The sequence below is a fragment of the Dipodomys merriami genome, unplaced genomic scaffold (assembly GCF_024711535.1).
Source record: "Dipodomys merriami isolate MVZ:Mamm:240054 unplaced genomic scaffold, mDipMer1.0.p SCAF_1522, whole genome shotgun sequence".
NCBI classification, from domain to species: Eukaryota; Metazoa; Chordata; class Mammalia; order Rodentia; family Heteromyidae; genus Dipodomys; species Dipodomys merriami.
This window is the reverse complement of record NW_027202852.1, coordinates 132,151-143,759: the sequence shown is the minus strand read 5'-3', so window position 1 is coordinate 143,759 and position 11,609 is coordinate 132,151. Positions and strand designations below refer to the sequence as shown.

Here is an 11,609-nt window from a genome sequence, read left to right as displayed (position 1 = left end):
TTTATTTTCTGTGGGGCTATTAAGAATGGAATTGCTTCCTGATTTCAGCCACGCTATTCTCATGGTTGGCATACAGAAAAACCATGGATTTTTTTTACATCAGATGGGTAATGTGCCCTCATTGTAACAAGGTTTAGAGGGAGGCACATTTCACCCAAGCACATGAGAATCCAATCATCACACTTATGAACCGGAAAAGGATCAAGCCATGGGTTTTTGAGTGTTAATTTTACACCATGCCACTTTTTCAAAGTTTTGAATCAGCTGGAGTAATTTGGGAGTGGAGTCTGTGCGATTCTTTAAAAACAGATCATGTCATCTGCAAAGAGGAGAGTTTTATTCATCTTTCCCTATTTCGATTCCCATTATGTTTGCATTTTTTCTTATTGCTGTAGCTAGGCATTCTAATACGAAATTGAAGAGAAGTGGACAGAGTGGACATCCTTGTCTCATTCCTGAGTTAAGAGGAAATGGCTTAATTTTTCACCATTAAGTATAATGCTGGCTATAGGTTTGTCATATACAGCCTTTCTTGAGGAATGTTCCCTGGATTCCTAATTTTTCCAGAACCTTCATCATAAAGGGGTGTTGGATCTTTTCAAATGCTTTTTCTGCATCTATTGAGATAACCATGTGGTTCTTATCCTTGCTCTTGTTGATGCGATGAATTATATCAGTTGATTTGCATACATTGAACCAGCTTTACATTCCTGAAATGAATCCTGTTTGATCATGGTGTATGATTTATTTTGGATGAATTTGTGAAGTGGTTTAGCCAAAATTTTCTTGAGAAATTTTGCATCAATGTTCACCAAAGAAATGGGTGTGTAGTTCTGTTTCTTTGATGAGTTCCTACCTGGTTTTGGGATGAGGATCATGATGGCTTCATAGAATGAGTTCGGTAGTGAACTTCCTCTTTCAATTTCATTGAAGATTTGTAGGAGTATTGGTGTGAGCTCTGCTTTGAAGACCTATCAGAATTCTGCTGTAAATCCACCTGTTCTGGGTTTTTCTTAGATAGGAGGTCTCTTATTGCCGCTTCTATTTCAGTCCTTGATATGTGCCTGTGAAGATGGTTTAACTCATCTTGGTTTAGTTTCAGCATGTCAAGATTTGCTAGGAAAAAGGTCCATTTCTGCCAGGTTCTCAAATTTATTAGCATAAGGGTTTAATAAGTATTCCCTTATAATGTTCTGAATCTTGGTTGTTTCTGTGGTAATGTTTCCATTCTCATCACTGAGTTTGTTTATTTGGGTTTGTTCTCTTCTTTTTGTGATAAGGTTTCCTAACAGTCTGTCAATTTGTTAATTTCTTTTAGAAGAACCAACTCTTTATTTTGTTGATTCATTCTCTGTTTTTTGGGGATTCTAATTTGTTTACTTCTGATTTAATTTTAATTACTTTTTTCCATCTACTGGATTGGGGTTTATCTTTCCGCTCTTTTTCAATGAGGCTCAGATGTCTCATTTAATTGTTGGTTTCAGATCGCTCCAATTTGTTGATGTAGGAAATCAGAGAGGAACTGGCAATTTGTGTGTTCAGTTTTGTTCAATATCATGAACATTTGAATTTCCTTTCTAATCCCTTCCATGACCCACTGGTTGTTCAACAGTGTGTTGTTCAGCCTCCATGTGTTACCGGACATTCTTTTTGATGGCTTTTGGTGATGAGTTCCAATTTTATTCCTTTGTGGTCTGAGAGAATGCAAGGTATAATTTCAATTTCTCTGAATTTGGACATGTTTGCCTTGTCACCTATAATGTGGTCTATTTTGGAAAATGTTCTTTGTGATGCAGAGAAAAACGTGTATTCTGATGCTGCTGGGTTAAATATTCGGTAGATATCTGTTAAATCTATTTAACCTATGCTTTTGTTTAGATCTGCAGTTTCTCTGTTGAGGTTTTACTCAGTTGATCTACCTAGTGGTTATAGTTGTATGTTAAAGTCCCCAACAATTAATGTCTTTGGATCTTTGACAGATTTGAGAGAATTTTTTTTTTCTTGGATAAATTTGGATATTCGGTTGTTTGGCAAATAAATATTTGCCATTGTAATATAAAGGATATCTTAATTAGTATGTAGCCACCTTCTTTATCTCTTCTCACTATTTCAAATTTTAAGTCTATTTTAGATATTAGGATTGCAACTCCTGCATGTTTATGGGGTCCATTTGGTTGTTTGATTTTCTTCCAGCCTTTCACTTTGAAAATTTATTTGTTTGTATGGGTAAGGTGACTCCTGAAGGCATCAGATAGAAGGATTTTGCTTTTTAATTGAACTATACAGTCTATGTCGCTTAATTGTAGAGTTAACTCTGTTAATGTTCAGAGTTCAGACTGAGAGGTATTTTGGAATTCTTGCCATGTTATCTACCTTTTGGTGGTTGCAACATCTGGTTACTTTCTATGGTTCTTGGATTCTCAGTTTGGGTGCAGTTTCTTGACCTTTGTTGCGCTCTTGTTGTTTATTTATGTGTAGGACATCTTTTGTAGGGCTGGTTTGGGGTATATATGTTGTTTCAGTTTTTCTTTGCTATGGAAGGTTTTTATTTGACCTTTGGTTATGAAGGAGAGTTTAGCTGGGTACAGTATTCTTGGTTGAAAGTTTGTCTTTAGGCCAGGGCATACATCATTCCAGGCTCTTCTTGCTATAATTGTCTCTGCTGAGAAATCTGAGGTGATTCTAACTGATTGATAAGTGATTGATTAATAAGTGATTGATATTTTCTCCTTGACAGCTTTAAGGATCCTTTCCTTGGTCTGAATTGATCCTGTGTGGATTATATTATGATGGTGTGATGTCCTGTTCTTGTCTGGTCTATTTGGAATTCTAAAAGCTGCTTGTATGTGAATAGGCCTATCTTTTTGCATGTTTGGGAAGTTCTCTGCTAGGATCCTGTTAAACAAATTTCTTAGAAAATTACCTTCTGTCTCTAAGTGCTCCTCTATACCCATTATCCTCAGATTAGGCCTTCTGACCGTGTCTTTCAAATGTTGAATAAATATATTATATTTCTTGGATTTGTCTTGGATGGTTGTATGTTCTTTCTCTATAATACCTAGGCTGTCTTCAGTCCCCCAGATTCTATCTTCTGCATGGTCTCGCCTACTGTCAAGACTTCCTACTTTCTTTAAATTTATTTCCCTTCTAATTGGTCGGCTTTAATGTCATCAAATTCTTAGTTTGAGCTTTGTTTTAGATCTTGTATGAACTTCTTTACTTCCTTAATTTGGTGTTCAGTGTTTATTCTCAAATCACTTAGTTGATTGGTAATGGTTTTCTTGGACTCCCATTCCTTTTGTTGGGCTCCATTCAGCATTCCCTTTGTGGTCTCCCTGAATCCTTTCAGCTGTCTGTTTATGGATTCCATGAATCCCTCTATTGCTCTTTGTCTATTCTCATCCTGCTCTTACAATTCCTGTATTACTCTTTGATTAGCTTCCTCACATTAACGCAATTCCCCTAGTTGTCTTTGACTGTTCTCAGCCTGCTCACACAATTCCTGAGTTTCTCTTTGACTGTTTGAATCCTACTCCCCAAATCCTGTCTTTCTCTTTGATTGTTCTCAGCCTGCTTATGCAATTCCTTTGTCTTTTGCTATTCTCAAACTGCTCATCCAATTCCTGTATTAATCTTTGAGTAGCTTCCTAACTCTCATGAGATTTCTGTATTAATCGTTAGTTTCCCTCCTCTTGCTCCCTATCATGATCGCACTGTGTCCTTTGCAGGTTTTCAGTCTTTTTATTCACCATGTTTACCAGTAGTGTTTGTAGAGCTTTTTATCATGCGTGGCAATTGAGATACCTGGACTTGACATTTTTCCTTTGCTTTTCTGGCTTGTTCTGCCTATTTGGTATGAAAGTATCACTAATTTGTGCTAGAACAGTATTTTAAGGCAAGTATCAACCAGAGTCCTATAGTTGCACAGTCAAAATGTCTGCAGATACAATGTGGTTCAACAGATACAATCTATTGAACATCTAACAACTAAGGATTAATGGAATAAGAACAGTAAAGAAAAATTTGGCAAACCAGGTTTAGGGAGAAATGTGTGGAAAAATAGGATTAGAGGTATGTGGAGAGATAAAATGAAAGTGAATTTAACAAAGGCTTAATTTCAGAGAGGGAACTGAATTGGACAGAATGATAGAAGAGAAATTTGAAAACAAAAAAGAAAGAAAAAACAGAAAAACAAAAATTTAAATTTAGGAAGAGAAACACTCAAAATTATGTAAGTTTAAAGAAATGATAATGAGATAAGAAGTGTATAGTATGAGAGGAGGGGAGGGATTGAAAAGAGACATGAAAACCTAAAAAAATAAAAATTCTTAAAATTAGTTACTTGAAAATTATATAGATATAAAGAGATAATACTGCTATTAAAGAAGTTAAGCCTAAGGTTGTGAATTGAGTAATAAATTTCTGGATTAAGTATGTACACAATGGGTATAAAGCCTAATAATCAAAGATGAGTGTATATATCTAGGGATGAGCAGAACAGCAATTAAGTCATTTAAAAAAGAAAGAGAAAAAATTAGAACAGTAAAAAAAAAAGGACTCAAATTTCTGGAGAGATTTAAAAAAAGCACCCACACACACATATACACCTAAAATAAAAAGTATAAGAGAAAAACAAAGATTAATAGAAAACAATTTTTAATAAATTTTTTAAATGGTATAAAAAAGAATTGTTTGATTCTTTTTTGGTGGGTAGGGCCGGTGGGGGGAGGAATGGCATGATGTTTTATCTCTCTTGGGTCCATAACAGTCTCTTCCTGTAGTCCCTGGTCTGCTTCTGGTGTTTGGTTTTCCTGGGGCTTGATTGGTTTCTTAAGTCAGTTTGTTTGAACAGCTAGAAAAATGCTCTGCATTAGCCAGGAGTTTGTGATCCTCCCAGGACAGTTCAGTGGGAGGGAGATCTGCTTTGAGTATCACAAGAGAGGGAGATGGAAGTTTCCTCTATTTTCGAGATGCTGTGATGAGGCTAGGTTCTGGATCGGGATGAGGCCTTTCAGCAAACAGTAGCTTTTCCCTCGGGTACTAGCTCCAGAGATACTCACAGAGCCCAGCCTGGAGCCATTCTCAGGTTTGATTGTCTAGGCTGCTCTAGGGAGTGACAGCCTCTGGCTCTGTTTACCAAGTGAGAAAGTCACTTCTGAGGTGGGGGGAGGCTCCCTCTGCCTAGGTGGTGACTTTCCCCTGGGTGCAGCTGAGCTTGGCAGGTTAGGTCAGGTTCCTTTGACCTGCTAAATGACTCTTTTGATTTCTTCCAAGGCCTGAGTTGGAGCTAGCTGCTCAGCCGAGCCTTTGTCAGTATCAATGATGGAGATCTCTGGTGGTGGGGGAGAGGCAGTCTCCCTCCTCTGATCCCTGAGCAGGAGTGAGGATGTCAGGATTCTACTCACGCCAGAGTCTTGATTCCTGGGCAGTCTCTGGTCTACGATCAGCAGGATGAAGATACCTGCTCCTTGTAAGTCCTTGCTGGTGTTGAGTAGAATCTGCTTGCCCTCCAAGTCTGGAGCCTTTGTCCCGGACACTGTCTGTAGGTATGGTGGCAACGGGCGCCACCACTGCCACCGTTGCCAGGGCTACTGGCAAGTGCTCAGATCTGTCTCCTTGCCTGGATTTTCCCTTTCTGGCCAAACTCTCTGTACTGTGATGCCACAATTGGTGTGATTCTTTAGCCTAGGACTCTTCATTTGAACACTAAACCTACTTTCTATGCGAGAGCTTGTTTAGGCTCCATCTTCTCCTCCACCATCTTCCTTCAAACTCGCCTTCTAAATATCTAAAGTATTCCAGGGGCACTGGATATAGATTGGCCAGCTGGATATACTCTGTGGTCTGGTGGAGCTCTCAAACAGTTCCCAGTTTTAGTGGGTCCTCTAGTGCAGGTGTTGGGGTATGGGTCTTGTTAAAGGTCTAAGGGTTCCCACCATCTGTGGTCTCCCCTGAGGGATACACTGTCTCTTCTGGGGTGCTCACCCTGGAGCTAGTTGTTGTTTCTGTGTGATGTAGGTCTCTGGTTGTTGCTGCAATCAGAGTTCATTTGAGATGCTTGTGGACTGGGCTGAACAGTGGTGGCTCTGTGTGATTCTCCTCTGTTGATGCTGTTTGGGTTGGTGCCATGGGATAGGACTACAGCAAATGGGTGAGGGAAGGGTCTCTGTGCAGGTTCTGAACACTGGGGTTTGTCTCTGTTTGTACTGTCCTGATCAGCTCCAATATCTTTTAGTTCTTCTGCTCTGGCCTTCTGTGGGCGAACCATGTAGTTCTGGGGTTCCTGCTGTGCGGCCCAGCGGCTTTGGTGGGATAGAACTCCTCTGTTCCGAGAGTGAAGGGTGGGGGTTGGATCTTTGTGCAGGCTCCCAGCTCAGAGGTTTCTCTGTTTGTTGCAATCAGCGGGTCCAACTCTGGTACCTCAGGCATCTTTTGCAAGGGTGATTTGCATACAATCCCCTGTGTCTCTGGAGACTCCGGAAGCCCTCGCCTGGCTGGATTGGCCACAGCTTGGTACGTTGCCACACAGCCAATAAAGATTGGGGGAGTGGACTTTGCCCTTCTCGGTTCTGAATTTCTTCCTTTACATTTTTTTTCTTTTTTTCTGACTCCTGTTTTTCTCTGGGTAAACACCCAGTCAGTCTCTTGGGGAAATTAAGAGTTGGAACTTGAATGTTGAAGTACCTAACACATAATAAAAGTTCCCTTACTACTTTCATAAAACGTACTTTTACAGTTTGAAGTAACATGCACATGCGGGCACACACACACACACACACAAACACACACACACAAACACACAGACACACATACACTCGTCTAAGGATTACCATGGTAAACTCTCAGAAGGCAGTTTTAGAAATGTGTGAAATTGCTTACAAATGCATTGGCTCAAGTTGTGCACGGTAATGTATTATTTATGCCTAAGGTCCAAAAGTTGTCAATTGGCAAAAACTAACAGAAATTTACATGATATACTTGTTGTAGCTTTTGAAGTGCCTTATTTATGTCATTTTAGAATAATGCAATTCTATCAATGTTGATAAAGCTTTGCAGCGCTCATTTCTTTCACCCATCTGGATAATTTAAAGTCTGTAAGCTTGTCAAGAAGCTGTTGCTTTTCATTTCACTTTAGAACTCTCCATGATAATAAACGAGAAGGCCTACATTAAAGGGCATTTATATTACCAGTAATAAAATACTCATACACTGGAGATAAACTAGATTTAAAAATGAGTTTTGGCTGTAAGCTTATTCTTTTTCATTAACATATTTTGAAGGAAAGCATGCAAATATTTGAGTGTGAGCAGTTGTATTTTTTCATAAATAAGTTTTTTTTTGGTTTTATATTTCATGGCAAAAATTATTGAGTAGAAGATACAGAGATTCCCTATATAACCTCTCCCTACATATCCAGGGCCTCCCACGCTATCAATATCCACTGAGTGTTACATTGTTCCAAATGACACATCATTATCAACTGGTATCACCCACAGTTTCCATCAGGGTTCATTCTTGGTATATATTTATTCACATTCATGGAATGACCATCACCATGAATCTACCACAATGGCATCAATCTATTTCTCTTTATCCTGCCTTCTCATTTGTCAACTCTGTCCCTTGGCCTTTGGTAACTACTGACTTTTCTAATGTCTTCATGGCTTTGCATTTTTATGCCATGTAGTTGGAAAGGGTACATACATTTAAGAAATAGTACATATATATGTAGTATTCCGATTTTTTTCTTTTAACTAGTGATTGCTTAACTTTCCTCCATGTCTATTGCTGGATACTCATTTATATTTTAGCACCGATTACTACACTGGATGGGCCACAGCTTATCCATTCAGTTAGCTACTGAAGTACATCTTGGTTCTTTCCAAGTTTAGACAACTATGAATAAACTTGTTGTAAACGCCCACATTGTAATTTTGTTTTAGACTTGAGTTTTTAGCATTTCTGTGTAAACAATAAAGAACATGATTTCTAACAAAGCCTAACATTTTCACCATATAACCTTGCCATCATTTTCCTTATTCCCAACATAACTGTATAATTGCATTCTCCTGGCAATGAGTGAGTTTCTATTTATGGACTTCAACGTTTGGTTCAGTGAATGCTTTGGATTTGGGCCATTCTAATAGGGTTATAGTAGTACCTTTTGGTTTAATGTATTCCCTTGGAGCATTGTTCAGGCATATTTTTCATCCTTGCATATTTTCATAGCATATACGTTGGAATTTTTCATGTTTTTTCTTGTGTTGATTATTAATGGGGCATTTATCAGGATATTCAGACTTCTTTTCTTGGCCCTTAGAAAGATTTTATCCAATTGCTGTTAATTGTTTAATTTCTTATCTTATAATTATCTTGTGTTTGGAGCAAGTTTCATGGAAATCAGCTGCACCAATAGCTCAATCTCTAGTAATAGCAAATAAACTTTAAATTTTGATACATACAGTTTACATCAATAAGCTTTGAAAAGTCCTGGTACACATCAATTGAAAAGTATAAGTTGATTTTTTTAATCAAAGTTAATTCTATTAAAAATAGTATTTAAACTATAGGTCTGAGAATAATAGTTTCATGGTTTCACAGTTTGAAGCCTGTCTGGTTAGGAATGTCTGTCAAACTGTTATCTCCACTAAACAAAAAAAGTCTGAAAGAGGAGCTAAGTCTCAAGTGGTAGAGGACTACCCTTGAGAAAAACTCTGGGACAGTACCCAGGCCTTGAGTTAAGCCCCAGGACTAGCAGGCAAAAAAGGTTTTTAATAGGCTGGGATTAGTGCATTTAAAACTATGACATGTAATTCAAAGAAAAGGTAAATGAATGAAAGTATATGCTATGTAATGGACTTAACAAGAATTGCTTAAAATGTCCATACAATAGGAAATAATGCATAGATTCAATTCAATCTCTTAAATGTCCAGTGGTTCTAATCATAGAAATAGTAAAAAGAATGTAGAATATATAAATGATCCCACATAAGAGTTTCTATAACCAAAGAAATCTTGATAAAGATGAGCTGGATTATAATCCTAGCTACTTAAGAGGCTGAGATCTGAGGACCACGGTTCAAAGCCATTGTAGATAGGTATTCCCCTTATATGATTCACCTTAGAGAAATGAGGTCCCTTAACACACTTAGTATACTCCTTCCCCTCAGTATAGTTTAGCATGCTCCCTTCCTAGGCAACATGAAGCCCATTTAGTAAAGGCAGTAGATAATCACCTTCCAACCCCCTTTATCTTTTTTTTTTTTACATTTTTAAAATATATTATTGTTATTGTGAAGGTGATGTACAGATGGGTTTCGGTTATATAAATCAGGAAAATAGTACATATCTTTTTGGACAATGTCACCATTTCCCTCGCTCTCTCCCAGTTTTTTTTTTAATTTTTATTTTCTTTTATTCCCCTTCCCATCCCTTCCCATCCTCCCCCCGTCCCCCCACCTAATCATCCCCGCCTCCACTACCCCCCCCCCCCGCACCAAACTTGTAAAGTTCGTTTTCGACATAATGACTTGTACATCTCATTGTTGCAGGGTCCACCTGTATCCCTCTTTAAACGTCTTGTTTTTCCCCTTACCCTCCACAAATTATACCGACATCAAATACAGTGAAAGCGTGGGTTAGACTGTGGTGGAGGGACATACAAAGCAACAAAGATATAATCTTATAAATGTGTTAGTAACAATCGCATGAAAGAAAAATAAATTTGAATACATATCTTAGGGTTCATTACCCTAACATAACCTTATCTGACCATTTCTGCTTGACTCAGACATATACTAGATATTACAAATAAGGGAAACCATGGGACCTATGTTTCTTTGGGCCTGGCTTACTTCACTTAATATAATTTTTTCCAAGCCTTTCCATTTGCTAACAAATGGAGCAATGTCATTCTTTCTGATGGAGGCATAGAATTCCATTGTGTATAAATCCCACATTTTTTTGATCCACTCATCTACTGAGGGGCATCTGACAACCCCTTTTATCTTTACATGACATTTCTCTTGGGCAGCTACCAACGTATAATGCAACAAGAGGCCGTTTGATTGACCTTCAAATCTGGTCAGTTGCAAGACTCCTTATCTATGATTTGGACAGTAGCTATAAATTCTAGTCTGTCATAATGAAGCCCCTGGCCCACACATCCACACTGGGGTCTCCTCCTGCTAAAACCTTCTAGCCCCTCCAAAACCTCCTAGGTTATATAGGTTACCTCAGAAAATAGCTGGTGCTTCTTCTCACTTCTCCCTGTGAGAAGGGATCTTCTTCGCCCGTTTCCGGCCAATAAACTTTTCTTTGTTCTCTGTACATGCATGTCTGCATGGTTTTCTGGCAAAGTGTAATTTAATCTAACAATTCCTTTATAAAATCATTTTTGAAAAATGTGTTTTTGCCTAGCACTCTGGAATGTCACAAGTATTATATTAGGATGGCATAGTTAAAATCCAGTTTATGTCGGGCACTAGGGCTCATGCCTATAATCCTAAGGATCAAGAGAGCTGGGATATGAGGGTTGTGGTTCATAGCAAGCAGACAGAAAATTCCGTGAGATTCTTATCTCTAATAAATACTCAGAAAAGTCCAGAAGTGGCACTCTGGTGCAAGTGTTAAGAGTTCTAGCCTTTATCACAAAAAAGAATCATGGACACTGCCCATGCCTTGAGTTCATGCCCCACGACTGGAATAAAAAAATCCAGTTTATTATCTTCTCACAGATCTAAGGAATTGTCTCTACCTTTGGAAAATTATGACAATGCAAAGCACTTTATTTACATTTGAAAACAACCTACAGTTTTCCAGAGCTAGCTATCTTTAGTATTGCAAAAAACAATTAATTCTTGCTGGATCAATAAGGTAGGTTTAACAATGGTCTGCCAAGAAATATTTACATTCTAATCCTTAGTACTTGTGCATGTTGATGGTAAAGAAAGATAGAGAAGATTTGATTAAGAATATTGAGACAAAAAAAATCTTGAGACTGTATTATTCAAATAAATCCTTCATGGATATAATCATGACTGTCCTTAAAATAAACACAGAGAAATATATTCATTATTTCCTTCATTTGTGGTAGTTACAATGTGCCTATAATTTTCTGGAGGGTAAGCAGTGGATGAGAAAGGGCTTACAAATGAATTCACTGAAGTTTAATAGACTCTATGATAGAGAGTGAAATAGAATAGTTCTTGAAAAAAACTCTTTAATTTTTTTTAAATGTCAATGTCCAACAAAATAAGTACCAAGAAATGGGTTCTGTAAGAGGGGTGATGGGAGCCATGTTGAGGGGTAGAAGAATGAAGAGGGAAGGGCTAAAATACAGGCAAGTATTAATTGTATATACCACAGAACTGAGAACTATAAGGGAAGGAGTGGGCCAAAGGTGTTGATGATGTTGAAGTGATTACATAGATTAAGATGCATTGTACAAATAAACTGCTGGGTTAAACGGCAAACAAATTTAGCACATAACGTAAAATTAAGATAAATAAGGAAAAAGGTATGTTGGGATGGATGGGATAATATTTTAAGTATTTTTACAAAAGAATTTCTATTCACCACAGCACAGGTAGATTTCATTGAGATGTGTT

The 11,609-nt window shown here is 37.9% G+C and overlaps 1 non-coding gene across 1 annotated transcript; it reads right to left on the bottom strand.

The window, feature by feature from the left end:
* Nucleotides 1–97: 97 nt before the first annotated feature.
* Nucleotides 98–202, bottom strand: LOC138827247 (small nucleolar RNA U13). The gene has a single exon (XR_011372021.1). It is a non-coding gene; the product is annotated as a small nucleolar RNA U13 (small nucleolar RNA).
* Between the last annotated feature and the right edge of the window lie 11,407 nt (nucleotides 203–11,609).